This window comes from Trachurus japonicus, chromosome 18, assembly GCF_045865225.1.
Source record: "Trachurus japonicus isolate A0001 chromosome 18, Traja_1.0".
Lineage (NCBI taxonomy): Eukaryota > Metazoa > Chordata > Actinopteri > Carangiformes > Carangidae > Trachurus > Trachurus japonicus.
Window position 1 is genome coordinate 9,352,388 of NC_140924.1, and position 15,459 is coordinate 9,367,846.

The window sequence follows — 15,459 nt, forward strand, 5'->3', positions numbered from 1 at the left end:
TTGGGAAGAATCCCAGATATTTTTCTTTGAAAGTAAAGTTTGGCTCACTATAAACAACTTTTCCTGTTTATAGGAACATACTTACTGTAATCACAAACATACAGAATCTTGATTTAATCATTTGGACATATACAGCCAAAATACATTCATTAAGTGTATAGGATAGGTGGCTCAATTTACCCCTGGCCAAATGGATCAACTTACCCCACAGCTACCTTAGCTTGGGTTTATTGCTCTCACAGCTAAAATGGTGCAGTTTCATTTAGGTTTACTACCTCATGTTGTAGCTCATAGATACCACAACCCATGTATAAAACAAATTTGCAATAATCTCTTTTGGTCTAAACACAATTCTCATAAAACTTATGATCGACAAAATTCATTCTCAAGAGTGAAAAATGTTTTGGTCATAAATGTTAAACCACTTTACTCACGTGGTTCTAATCTTCACAGACTCCATGAAATGATGCCTGCCTCCCAAATATTTGGTCACACGCTAACTTTTTCCTATAGTTTCCTAGAAACAAGGGGTGGGTCAACTTACCCACTGGCTCATCTCACCCCACTCACCCCTACAGTAACACGCCAGAAATCTTGTGTGATCAAACGTGATCTGACGTACTCTGTTGATGGTAGCCATGGTGCATGGATGTATTATAGATCCATGCCATGGAGCCGTTAGCCACACTGGTTTGTTATGCTACGTGTGCTGCAGTCAGCTCGCTTCTTTATTGGTTACATTCAATTTCACGTCACATTCCGCAGAGCCGGTGACTCGAGATGGTCGGCTTCCCCCACACACAAGCCGACTTTTGATCCAAACGGTCACGATTGTTGCGACCAACAATCGTAAATACTGGACATGTTCAATATTTACGATTGTCGCCGCCAACCGTTTTACGAGCCGATCGTTGGAAGAATTTAAATCTTAACACACCACACACTACAGGAGAATCTCATAAAATACTCTTAAGAGCCTAAGATAATCGGGCGATTTTTGTCTTTGGTCCGAAGGGGGAAAATCGGGGCAAAATCAGCCAGATTATCTTTATGTGTGTGGTAGGAATTAGTGTGTTGGCATTAATTATAGCCTACACAGCCAAGACTGATAACAGGAGTGGGGTCTATATAGAACATCTCTGGCTGGCTGCTACAGTAACATTGATGTGACACTTTTTTAAATATTTTAATATTTGTGCTTGCTGCTTGTGACTTGACTTGAATTCAAGTCAAGAGGGTTAAGTCCAAGTAGAGTCTCAAGTCTTTGCTCTCAAGTCCAAGTAGAGTCTCAAGTCTTTGGCATCAAGTCCCAAGCGAGTCCAAGTCTTTTTTTGATTTGATCAAGCAAGTCTTAAGTCATCAAAATCGGGACTCGAGTCCAAGTCAAGTCTCAAGTCTCAAGTCCAAGTCCACACCTCTGGTCAGTACGGACACGTCGGTCCAGACTGAAACATCTCAGCAGCCAGTGGACAGACTCAGATGAACCCGGACTGAGGAGAAACAGCAGAAGGTTTCAGATGAAATTCGACACACAATACACATCGAGACGACACAGTTCAGTGATGTAGAAAGTACAAAGGTGGTTTTCATGATCAAACTCAACTGATCCCCAACCCACAGTCATCTACAAGTTCAAGTCTTAATAAAACAGGTGAGATCTATTACAACCCAACTACACTGTTACCACGAGTAAGTAAACCTCCTGTTGTTGCTGTGCATTGTGGGAAATCACCACTGTCAGTCTTGGATCAATGGTTGTTGATAGTTGAGCTGAATCTCACCGTCTCAAACCAGTGGAGCGACTCTGACTCCTTTAAACAGAACATCATGTTTACAGTTCATATAATGAGACAACGGTTAAATATGACAGAGGACAGTGTGTATAGTGTTAGTTCTGATAGATGGTCAGCAGGGGGAGCTCTAGACCTACAGCTCATGTTGTGAATGAACAGTTCTAAGTCTTGGTAACTTAGTAAGATTTATTTTACATCATTACTTTACATAGGCACAGGTGATTGCACATTGTAATAGCTTCATTAAAATGCAGTTGAATAATATTGATTATCTTTTATAATAATAAACTGCAAAGATGGCAGATGTAGCTGTAAAAGAAACAGGACGAGAAATGGAAAATGATTGACACTGACATGAGCTGTTGATGCTGCTGAATGCTAACGTCTACATTTAAACTCAACACTAAAACAACATGGGTCTAATTCAGTACAGAAGACCATATAATATATTTTATGTCAGTTTATGTCTCCATAAAATTGGTCGCAATCCCAGGTGCAAAAGTATAAATACAGCAGCAATAGACAATAAATTAAAAACAATAATTTAAAAACTCTAAAAGATTTATCCCACACACATACACACACCATACATATTGCACATTTTACTTAGGCATTTAGGGCAGCAACGGCTCTTCTGTCTTGTGACGTATGTCCTTCATTGTGCAGTCTGTGAAAACAAATTTCCCCATGGGGGACAAATAAACTTAATCTAATCTAATCTAATTCTGTAAAAACTGTTCTTTAATCTGTTTGTTTTTGCTTTGAGAGCCCTGTATCTCCTGTCTGATGGCAGCAGCTCAAACAGAGGGTGACCAGGATGTGATGAGTCCCCCAGTATGTTCCTGGCTCTTTTTCGGCAGCGGGAACTGTACTACAGTTCCTGCAGTGAGGGGAGAGGGCAGCTGGTGATCCTCTGGGCATTAGTGATAACTCTCTGGAGTGCTTTGCTGTCTGCAGCCGTGCAGCTGGCAAACCACACACAGATACAGTGTGTCAGATTGTTCTCCACAGCGCCGTGATAGAAGGTTGCCAGCAAGTCCACAGAGAGTTGTTGTTTCTTGAGGAGTCTGAGGAAACACAGTCTCTGCTGGGCCTTCTTCACAAGCGCTGGTGTTGCACTCCAGGTGAGGTCCTCCTTGATGGTGACACCCAGGAACTTGAAGTCAGCCACACACACTCCCCACACAATCCCCGCCGATGAGCAGGGACCAGATGCCTGTTTTGTTCCTTCTGTAGTCCATGACAACCTCTTTGGTCTTTGCTGTGTTGAGGACCAGTTAGTTATCCCTGCACCACCCAAACAGCCTCTCCACCTCGTCCCGGTCCCAGGATCCAGCGGCAGATGGAGTCTGATAGTCCAAGGCCTGTCAATGTTTGTCAGTTTTTGTATCAGCTTGTGTGGGAGTATGGTGTTGAAAGAGGAGGAAAACTCCACAAACAGCAGCCTCACATAGACAGTCCTGGTTCTGTCTCTTGGTTCTTTGACTCAGCTTCTGTTGATACGACAGAGGACGGTGGTTCAGACAGAGTCCAGTTAGATCTGATGGACTGGTTCTCAGAGAGATACTGGTTCTCTGCAGCTGTGTTGACGTCTTCTCTTAAATTTAAGAAACCAGAGACCAAAGGGCAGACAGAGAACCAGTAAAACTGCTACAACCACTCCAACATAGACGAAAATCCCTCTCCAACTCCCTGGTTCTGGTCTCTCTGGTGCTGGTGTCTCTGGTTCTGGTCCTGGTTCAGCAACAGCTTCTGTAAAAGACATAAAACTCTTGTTGGTCCTTCAGGTCCAAAGTTCAGATGTGGACTGTTTGTGTTTGAAGCTCCTGATGTTTGTTTCCATGTGCAGTTTATTCTATGTTGTGTTCATTAATGACAGTCTTAGTAAATAATCTAGAGCTGAGCAGACAAACTCCATCAGGTCTAGTTCAGCAGCAGAGTCTGAACAACACTGGTGGTAACCTCCATCACCAGAGACTCTACTGACTCTACTGAACCAACTCACCAGTGACGTTCAGTCGACATTCATCAGATCCACTCCCATATTCAGTGAGGACCTGACACCAGTAAAGTCCTGAGTCTTCAGTCCTGAGTCTGGACACATGAAGTCTGACTCGTCCTTCTCTGAGGACGTCTCTGTCACACTGGACTCGTCCTGGAAACTCTTCATCCTCAGACGCTGAGACCTCATCACCCTCATAAAGATGATACAGGACTGAGACTGTGAGATTAGTGTTGGCTTCACAGTAGATGATGAGTGAGTCTGCTGAACCCTGAGTGTTGGTGAAGGTCCACTCCAGTGTGATGTTGTGGTTCTCCTCTGCCTGATAGGAGCTCTGTGTCACCTTCACTACAAATGTTGGTTCTGAGGAGACAGAGGGAAAGTGAGGAGCAGACTAACTGAGGACTTGTATCAGTTTGTAGAGAATAAAGTGAAGGAGTAAACTCACCACAGACACAGGAGGTCAGTGTGAGGAGCAGCAGGAAGCAGCACATCATCTTCTCCCTGTCACAGGAGACAACAACACATCAACAACTACATCTACACTCACTTCTTCCTCTTCACTAGTTTTGGTGCAGTAATATATTTATGTCACAAGGTGGCGCCAGTGAAATGATCACAGACTGGGAACAACAGACTGAAGCTCAATGGATCAATGTGATACATCTGGTACATTATATACTGTATAATATATTAATAACACAGAGATGTCTCACATTCTCTCTTAGATTGAAACTTTTCAGGAGAAACTTTATAAACCATCAGGTCAGAAATGATCCAGAACATCAGAGACCAACATGTGGAGCAGATGTGTTATGTTTGGTTGTTGTGTCATAAATGTTTCAAATATAGTGTCAAATATAGCAGGGGTTCTTAACCTTTTTGACCTCGAGGCCCAATTTTTATGGTGTGTGTGTGTGTGTGTGTTAGTGTGTGCAAATGCAAACTATTTAATACTTTTTTATTGCAAATGGCATTCTTTTCCTTTCTTTAAATACATAAATAAATCTAAACAAGTTCTTACCAAAATCACTTTTCATATTTGAAGACCACATAAAATGAAGAAAAATTCGTCTGGATTTTCTTTTTCTTTTTTTTTCAAAAATCAAAAATTGCACTTGAATAAAAATCACAACCAAAAACAAGAATAGACCCTGTCTCTGTTAAGAAAAGATGCACTCAAATATAAAACCACACACAACCAAAACAATAAATAAAATGGCTTATCAAGTCTCAACAAAATAGCACTTCAAGATATTGACCGTGTCATCACAGATGAGGTGAGTAGTGACTGAGGCTGTGTATGTCGCTCTAAGACGGTGTGGTGGGGGTGTCAGCGGCGTGGAGCGGGTCTCATAGCGGGGACAGCTCCGTGACATCGCCGGTGGGGGCTGTAGGGACGGGGGCGGGGGGCTCACGGCAGCACCGCTGCACCGCTGCTCGTTGGAAACAGCAGTGATGACGTGCTTTCATGTCCGAGTCTCCAAACCAGAAACGTTTGTAACAGTAACAGCACCGGGAAAGTCGCTAGATTTGTCGCTATTCGCCTTTGACTATAAGAAAGTCTTTAAAGGTGTACAGAAAAGAAAACTGAATTTGAGCCCACTCTGGATCATAAAATTAATGTGATAACTCATCTTTCAGACGATGTAGGCCAAACTTTGTGCAAAATTCTATTTTTGAGTAAATCCGGGATGAAAGTGTGTATTTTTTTTTTCGCATTGGATAACGCAGGCGCACGGATTATACGTCAGCCTGTACACGATTCATCAGCCACTGATATTGGATCCGTAATCCGTCATTCAAACGTCTGAGACACGCACACACACACGGAGCTCGGTCTCGCCCCAAGCTTTGAATATCCCGTCCGCTCGATAACGACCAATCAAATTCGTTTTCCTTACTCGGGTAAACTCGTGTTGCAGCTCGGGACAACTCGGCGCGACAAACAGGACAAACGGCCATTTCTGTACACCTTTAAGAGGGTTTGGAAAGTCGTTAAGTTAGCAAGCGTTGCTCCTCACAGACTCACATGCTGCACTGTGTGTGTGGTAGCGGCCGCGCCTCCCCCCACAGAGACAAAGATCCTGGATGACTGACAAGAGGCTTCACTCCCTTCATTTCATTCCGCTATGGAACAAACGCGCCCAGGTGCTGAGACCGAGTCACAGAGTGAAGCCTCTTGTCATTCAGCCTGTTTGGAGGCCAGAGACGCGGGCCGGACTTTGAACATGATCTACGCAGTCCCGCGGCCCCCCTATGGTTAAGAATCACTGAAATATAGTGTAAAGAACAGACTAAATACAGTCTCTTACCTTCTGATGATCATGTAGACTGAAGGAAAAATGCAGGAATGCCTTGTAGATGGACAGGCTTCCTTTCCTTCAGAGTGTCAGTTAATACAAACAGATTGCATACTCTTTAATTTATCCTGAAGCTCTGTTGATTTAATGAGAGACAAAAGTTTATAAATCGTCATTAAACCATTAAAGAATGAGAAGTCACTTCAGCTCTTCGCTCGTCGGACCAACTGCTTGTTCCCTATGACATTAACTTGCCATGGGGGACTGGACTTTCGCTGTGGCCAACACTACTACCAGAACTGCAGCCATCCGCTTTTTATGTCCAATCTTAAAACGTTTCTCTTCAGAAAGGTTTTTAACATGCATTTAAGATGCTGTCACTCCTCTCTTTTTTACACGTTTATTTATTTTTATTTTTTATTATTGCTTAATGTTTTAATGTCTCTATGTTTGTCTTGTTCTTGTTGTGTTCTTAAGTTGTATTTTTCATGTAAAAGCACTTTGTTCATCATTTTGGATGCCGTAAAGTGCTACAGTATGAATACACATTGACTCTCATCGACAATAAGCTGAGTTTTGAAGCAAATACAGATGTAGTATGTAAAAAGGTTCAGCAGCGCCTGTTCTTTTTAAGAAAATTGAATTCATGCAAAGTCTGCAATATCTTAATGACCTTATTCTATCAATGTTTTATCGAGTCTGTTCTTACTTATTGTTGTGTGGCCTGGTTTGGATTTCTCACCCTGTCCAACAAAAACAGGCTAGCAAGGCTTACCAAAGTGGCAAGCAAGGTGATCGGGGTGCAGCAAGCCCAGACCAAAGCTAAACTTATTATTGACTGTCCTGACCACCCACTTTATAAGGAGTTTGACCTCCTTCCATCTGGACGCCGTTTTAGGATGCCCAAGACCAGAACGCGGCGTGCCAGGGTCTCCTTTATCCCTGCTGCTATAGACAGGCTTAATCTCTTGGGCTAGGCTTGGTTATTCTCTCAGGCCTCTGCACTTAAATGCACTTGGGTATTAAGTGTTGTTTATCTTATTTTATTTTTATTTTTATTTCCAATTCTTGCAGCACTATGCACTTTAATGCACTGTGTAGACTGTTTGCATTCTCACTTGCGCAGAGCATTATGTATTATGTATGCTATTATTATTATTATTATTATTATCAACAGTAATTTATTATTAGTAGTATGTTTCTATTACTCGTACTGTTTTTAATGTATTACTGCACTATGGTGTGCCTGGTGACATGTTGATGGCTTGGATGCTGTCTTTTTTGTCTTGTGTCTGTAATGCTTGCTGCAAATCCAATTTCCCTCGGGATATGAATAAAACTGAACTGAACTGAACTGAACTGAACTTTGATTTGATTTGAGAAGCGTTTACAGCGGATAAACACGCGTTAAGGTCTGGATGGAGAAACAACCTGCCCCACATTCCGTCATAGTTTCCTCTAACGTGATTTATCAACTAAGAACCTTGTAGTGATCAGAGCAGTGCAGAGTATTGAAGTAGAAACAACACGCAGCTACAGCACAAGTTAATAGAAAACATACCTGAACAACATGAGATGATGCAGACTCCTCTGTTGAGGGGACAGACACAATGTTACTTGCTCGGAGATCACTGACAAGTGACAATTAACGCGCCCAACCACACCTACACGCCGTTTATAAAGACCATGAAAAATCCTTGGAGGCCACCAAGCCAAATATACTTCAAATATGCAGAGCTCCCTGCTCCCTGTCATGACTCATGAGTAATGAAAGCGCTTGGAGGCAGGCGGGGCTGTTGTTGTAATATGCTGCTCCACCGCAACGCCATGGGGTGTTTTTTTTTTGTTTTTTTTACCTTAGTTGGTCGAACACCCGCCCCATACACATTTTGATCTTTGTTTCTATTATCTTACCTAATTTCCATTATTTTATCTTATGCTTGTTCACTGTTTTCTGTAGGCTACGATGCTTTCTTCATTTTTTGATTGCTTTATTTTCTCAATGATTTCGTATTTTGTGAAGCACCTTGTAACCTTGGTTTTGAAAGGTGCTATAGAAATAAAGTTGATTCTTCTTCTTCTTCTTCTTCTTCTTCTTCTTCTTATTATTATTATTATTATTATCATTATTATTATTATTATTATTATTATTATTATTTTAGCTATATAGCATTACTTTTTTAAAAATACAAATTTAAACAAAAATTTTAAAATATATACAAATTTATTGTTTAGGCTATTAAACATGCGCGCAACTTCTTTTTCAAAAATCAGTGCCTAACCGAAGATATTGATCCGAACTGATCAAGGATCAATGATGATCCATTGCACCACTAATATCTTCCCCCCCAAAAAAAGGAAAAAAAGAAAGGTTCCTCCCGAGCACAGCTGTTCACGCGGCATTTAAACCAACATAAACATCGGCCACTGCCATCGGTGAATGTCATCTTTTTTGCCGATGGCCGATGGCAGTTAACGAGCCGACCATCGGCAGATGTTCAGCCGATGCATCGGTGCATCCCTAAAATAATCAATTATAATTTTGATTTCTCTGCCCAAACCCCTTTTATCTGCAGATAAATCAACTTGCTCAGTAACACAGAGACAGAATGATAATTTAAATGATACATTTTTTTCCAAACGGTTGATGAACTAAAAATAATCTGTATAATGTAGGCTACACTGAAAGAGGAACTAATCAGGATTTCTCCCGTGACTATCTACATTTTTACCTCAATTAAAAAGCCCCAGAGTAATTGTGATAGTTAACTACACGACTTGTGACTGAGTGAGAACGGAGGCTCTCTGCCTTCACCTGGCGTCTCTCTCGTTGCATCAGTGTAGTAGTCTACCTGTCCGCCCTCCTCCAGTGTTTGTGTCCCAGCTCTTGTCTCACTGGTGGAGGTTTGAAAAAAGGCGACCAGACAAGTTCCTCTGTATTCCTCTACACATTCCTCTGTGTAGGGAGGTTAAGCGACTTTTGACTTCAAGTCATGATGCAAAGGTCCCCTAAGGAAGTACCTTATATGGTCATACAAATAAATCTATCCAAAGACACAAGTGAGATCACACTTTGTATCCGAAATAAACACGTTTTTAAAATGCCTTTTTTAATTGAGAAAACGCATGTTAAAAGCACATTCCATTTAGAATGTCCATTCAGCTCCTGGATGTGATCTACAGCTTATTTGTGACATGATTGCAATATTTCAGGATTGTTTCTCAATTTGAATAATGAACAGGGATCTAATGTTTTTCAATCTGTAGTGCAGACTGACATAGGAAGCCTAAAGTCCAGTAATGACATTCCATTATGGCTAATTTGAAATAAGAAATAAAGATACTGTAACATCATGAGATTGATAAGATGAGCATTAACAAGCATTCACAAAAGTAAAAATCTACCAAAATAATGAAGCTTACCAGTTTATCAACATTACTCTGAGAGAGGATCTTAGCCAGCTGTACTGCGCAGGTGAAATAAGTCAGTCCTAATCATATGCTTTATGTGGGAGCTGTGAACCTAAACTTCCCTATATGTACATAAAAGCTGAACATTGCTTATTAAGGTCGCTCTACACTAAAATGTGTTAGTTTATTTTAGGAGCACAATGTAAAATGATTTCAGTATCAGGTTCTATAAGCCTTAAATAATGTAGAGGGTCCAGTGTGACCCATTTTTACATTTGAGAACAGTAAAAACATTTTTCCTTTGACCTTAAGTTGACTTCTAATATGACCCAGAATGGGTCATACATGTAAATTCAACTTTTTTAAATCAACATACACAAGCAGTAACTAGTTCTAGGTAGGCCTATAATTTGACCAACACAATATTTGGCTAATTGGTCTTTCCTGACACTACTGTGATATGAATTAAATCTTATTATTTAACTACTTGTAGGCTATATTTGTTGCACTCCGTCTGATGTTCAACAAATCAGTATCAGTATAGTTTTATTAATGTTTTTACATTAATAAAACCCAATATCCTGTCACACAAGCAGCTCCATGTTGTCTCAGAAGCTGTAGATCACATCCAGGAGCTGAAGGCATCAGGGATCTGCCTGAGTTTATATGGACATTCTAAATGGAATGTGCTTTTAACATGCGTTTTCTCAATTTAAAAAAGGCATTTTAAAAACGTGTTTATTTCGGATAGAAAGTGTGATCTCACTTGTGTCTTAGGATAGATGTATTTGTATGACCCTAAGGTACTTCCATGCCAAAGGGGACCTTTGCATCAGGACTTGAAGTCAAAGGCCTATTTTTTGGGCTTAACCTCCCTATTATTAAGCCCATACAGGAGATTTAAATGACGTGGGGCGTTCAAGCTCCTCTGTTCCTCCACTCGCCATGACCACGCTGCACATCTTCTCTGGAGGAGGGTCTGGCGAGCGAGACTATCATTGCAGGCGGCCCCGGTTCAGATCTCTGCATGTCATCCCCGCCTCTCTGCCTCTCGTTCCCTGTCTCCCTCTCAACTGTCCTGTCAATTAAAGGCGAAAAAGCCCCCCCCCAAACAAACAAACAAAAAACTCTAAATAAATATGCTGCTCTCCCCTGAGAGAGTGAAATGTATCCTGCTCTAGAGCAGCAGCAGTGCCACTGTTTGGCTGCTGGCCAGTGAAAAGGGCTGCTGAAAAAAAGCCATGCAGCCTTTTTTGCTGGCTGCTGGTCAGTTTCCTGACAGAACCATGCATGGACCATGACTGTTCATTATGAAGAAGACGTCTCTCTCCAAGTTAAATACAAATCTTTTATTGTAATCAGAAATGAATGATAAAAGTAGTAAGTAGATACATGTAGTGGCACTCTGTTCTTATTTCCTTTTGTTGTACCACTTGTTTAAGTCAGTCCACCAACACCATTTTGTAACGCAAGCGACGAGACATGACGACTTTCCTTGGCTTTAAGATGTTTACTTGAAAACTTGAAAGTAAATTACATTGTCTGACGCACGGTCAAAAGACTGTGTAGCTTCCACCATTATCTGACTCAAAACTAAAATTGTTACATCCAATCACAGTTACAGCTGCAAGATGACATCAGAGCAAAATATTTAAAGACACAGAACATTTTTATCATGGACATATTACCAACTTATACATTTTAAAGTAAGACATTTTAAATCTTTATGAATTATGACGAAATTATCATGATCAATTTTAACTGTTTTTAAATGAAATTATTGCCATCAAATTATTAACTTATTGGCCCTTACATTACCCGGCCCCTAATTGGTTAGGCAGGAAGACTAAGCAATTACACCTTAAACATTAAGACTCTAAATAATAGACTTAAAATGTCCATGAACTGTCCAAACTGAAACTGGTGTTCTTTGATTCTTCCTTTTCTTAAATCTTCTCTCCTGACATCGCTTCTTCCAACAAGCATAGTTTGTTAACAGGCCTCTCCAATATGCTGGTCTTGGTTTTTATCCTCACTCTTCGCACCATCCCGCTGGAGTCCGGCAACGTTTCAACCACTCTTCCCATAAGCCAGGAATTGCGGGGGGAAGAACTGTCCACCAGTAGAACAACATCTCCAGCCACAAAGTTCCTTCTTGGCCTTAACCATTTCTGGCGTTCTTGAAGAGACGGGAGATACTCACGCGTCCATCTGGTCCAGAATAAGTCCGCAAGATATTGGACTTGCTTCCATCGTTTTCTTGTGTATGTGTCGTCTTTGTTGAAGATGCCTGGAGGCATACTGGGTTGAGACTTCAACAACAATAAATGATTGGGGGTTAGGGACTCGATATCATTTATGTCATCTGAGACACTTGTGAGTGGCCTGCCATTAATGATGCTCTCAACCTCACACATTATTGTTTGAAGACAGTCATCGTTCACAGCTTGCTCTTTTAACAGGGAATTGAGGATTCTTCGAACTGTACGTATCTGCCTTTCCCAAATCCCACCTTGATGGGAAGCAGCTGGACTGTTAAATATCCATTTTATCCCCTTTGGTTGCAAAGCTCTTTCTATTTTGTCATTATCCAGGCATTTTATGGCCTCCCTCATCTCCCTTTCAGCACCCACAAAGTTTGTACCGTTGTCGGAGCGCAAGATGTTGACTTGGCCTCTTCTACATACAAAACGTCGAATTGCATTGATGCAGGAGTCAGTGTCGAGGCTATCTGCGACTTCGATGTGAACGGCTCGGAGGGTGAGGCAAGTGAACAAGACGCCATATCTCTTGACTGTACTCTGGCCTCGCTTAACATCAAAAGGCCCAAAGTAATCAACGCCAGTGTTCGTAAAGGGAGGTTTGTCGGGCACGAGGCGATCTTCAGGCAAGTTTGCCATCTTTTGCTCACCGACCCTTCCACTTGCCCTGCGGCACACTGTGCATTTGTTGATTAACTTTCGTATGGCAGAATTGGCTTGGGGGATCCAATACCTGCTTCTTAAGTTTGCCAAGACATAACTCCGTCCGGAGTGTCCTGTTCTTTGGTGTATGTCTCTCAAGATTAGTGTGGCCACTCTACTATCCTTAGATAGTATCACTGGATGTTTGCTGCTTTCTGGCATGGCCGACATGGTGAGTCTTCCACCAACTCTCAAGGTGCCATCTTGGAGAATCGGATCTAGTTTGAATAGCCGACTGTTGCAACTAATCTGTTTATCCTTTTGCAGAGCTTTGATTTCTTCTCTGAACTTTTGTCTTTGGCTGAACTGAATTATCTCTGACTCTGCAATGTCCAGATCGTCCAAGGTAAGTGATTTCCGTTCTGTTGTCATTTTGTATTTTTTCATGTGCTGTTCTAGTTTCAGCCTTTGTCTTTCTGGGTCTTTTTCAGTTTGACTGATTGTTCTTGAGAACTCTTTTCTTTCATCCTTCAACCGACACAAAGTTTTCTTTGCCTTTAAAATCCAAGCAATGGACCTTTTTAGTTTATGCCAGTCCGAATAGTAGTTGAGTAACTTGTTCATTGGTTCAGTGTGTTCCTCAACCTTGATAGTGTTGACTGTTACTGTGTTTTTGACCTCCGGATCGTCTTGAAGGCTTTCTTTCCTTTCCACAGGTTGTTTCGGCCAATCACGTTCATTGTTTGTTAAGAAGTCTGGTCCGTTAATCCATGTTCCTCCTTCTATCAAATTCTTGGCCTTCAGGCCCCTGCTAGCTTGATCTGCAGGATTTTCTCCTGTTCCAACGTAGCTCCATTGAGAAGGCTTGGTGGCTTCTCGGATCAAGGTGACTCTATTTGCAACAAAGGTTTTGAATCGAGTAGTGTCATTATCAATGTACCTGAGCACGGTTGTGCTGTCAGTCCAGAAGACAGATGGTTGCAGTGGAACTTGAAGTTCTTGACGTAACATCTTGTCTATCTTTACTGCAGTGACTGCTGCCGTCAGCTCAAGTCGGGGGATTGTGACCTGCTTGAGCGGAGTCACCCTTGCTTTCCCCATCAGGAAAGAACAATGTTTCTTGCCTTGTTTATTTTCCAGCAGTAGATAGGACACAGTGCCATATGCGTGCTCTGAGGCATCTGAGAAATGATGCAAACGGGCTGTGGCAGTGTTTCCGAAGTCCAAAGGTTTCAAACATCTGTTTACATGAAAGCTGGAAAGGTGAGTGACATCTTCTTTCCATTTTCTCCAATCCTCAACATGTTTTTCATTAATGCTGTCATCCCAGCCATGTTGTTCTTTACAGAGCTCTTTCAGCAGGAGTTTAGCAGGCAAGATAACCGGGGCTAGGAACCCAAGGGGGTCGTAGATTGAGTTGACAATGGATAAAATGCCCCTTCTTGTCATCGGTCTGTCTTGTAGTTTCATGCTGTAGGTGAAAGTGTCTGTTTCGGTGTCCCATTGTATGCCAAGGGCCCTCTCGGTTGGTAGAGCATCGTGGCTCAGATCCAGGTCCTTTGCTTCGCTAGCTCGGTGTACTTCTGGGATGGACATTAACACCTTCCTGCTGTGACTCATCCACTTCGTTAAAGTGAAGCCTCCCCTAGCACACAAATCGCGAAGATCACGAGCCAAGGTCACTGCATCATTTTCTGTAGCTAAGCTTGTCAGGCAGTCATCCACGTAAAAGCAATTTAAGACTGTCTGCACAGCTTCTGGTGATGAAGTGGCTTTGTGATCCTCTGCGGTTCTTCTCAACGCATATGAAGCAACACTTGGTGACGAGGTGGCACCGAAGAGGTGCACTGTCATTCTAAACTCTTCCAAGGGCTCATCCAATTTGCCATCAGGCCACCATAGAAAGCGGAGAAGATCCGCATCTTCTTCTGGGACATTGACTTGGTAGAACATCGACTCGATGTCTGCCATCATGGCTATTGGCTCCACCCGAAATCTTAAGAGGACACCAACCAGCGTGTTGGTCAAATCAGGTCCCTGAAGTAACTCTCCATTCAGAGACCGGCCCTGAAAGGACGCTGTGCAGTCGAACACCACTCTGAACTTTCTTTTCTTTGGGTGATACACCCCGTGGTGCGGTATATAGAACACCCTTTTGTCGTCACGGTTAAACTGATGTGTTGGAACTTGGACAGCATAGCCTTTGCCAATGATATTATCCATGAAGACTTTATACTCTTCAAAGAACAGAGGATTCTTCATAAATTTTCTGAGCAAACTGGCTATGCGCTGCTCCGCCACACAATGGTTATTAGGCATTTGGAGCTTCCCGTTTCTGAGTGGCAACCCAATGCTATAATGTCCGTTCTTCAGAGTTGTTGTGTTCTGCACAGACTGCATGAACAGTTTGTCTTCTTGTGACAACTCTTCTTTTTCATTGTAGTTGGACTCTGAGAAGTCAGTATTGTATTGTTGAACCAGCAACTTTTCAATTTCCATCACAGAAATCCTGTTGACTGAACACTGAGGTGACTTGTTCTCTGTGTCATCCAGCTCTTTTCTCATGGGCCCACTGACTATCCAACCAATAGCAGTCTTCACCGCATAAGGGCCTCCATCTCTGCTGTTAATGATGTGCCACGGCTCCATGGCCTTCGGACAGTTTGCTCCAATGAGAAGGCCTACATCCGCCTTCAACTCTGGCAAGTGCACCTGTTCGAGGTAAGGCCACTCCTCGATAGCTGTCTGTTTAGGTATATTGTTGGTATGAACAGGTATGTTGCTGTGAGTGTACACCTTAGGCAGGTCAATATAGTTGTTGTCTTCTAATCCACACACTTCCAGGTCCGATATCACATAACTGTTCATGACTTTCTGTTCTCCAGGTTCGTTTTGACCCATTGTGCTGAGAAGTATTTTTGTTGGTTTCCCTTTAACGTTCAATTTCCTTTGCAGGTCTCCGGTGCAGAATGTTGCTGTGCTTCCCGGGTCCATAAAAGCGAACGTTTCCACATATTTGTCGCTCTTTTTTGACTTAATCTTCACCG

The 15,459-nt window shown here is 42.1% G+C and overlaps 1 protein-coding gene and 1 pseudogene across 2 annotated transcripts in view; one reads left to right on the forward strand and one right to left on the reverse strand.

Annotated features, from left to right (window-relative positions):
- Positions 1-15,459, forward strand: part of LOC146968644 (uncharacterized) — a 161,376-nt gene that overhangs the window by 65,849 nt on the left and 80,068 nt on the right. The window lies entirely within an intron of this gene.
- On the reverse strand, positions 3,240-4,296 carry LOC146968647 (uncharacterized; annotated as a pseudogene). The gene is made up of 3 exons (XR_015034222.1): positions 4,244-4,296; positions 3,799-4,158; positions 3,240-3,545 (listed from the first exon to the last, which is right to left on the reverse strand). The product of XR_015034222.1 is annotated as an uncharacterized LOC146968647 (transcript).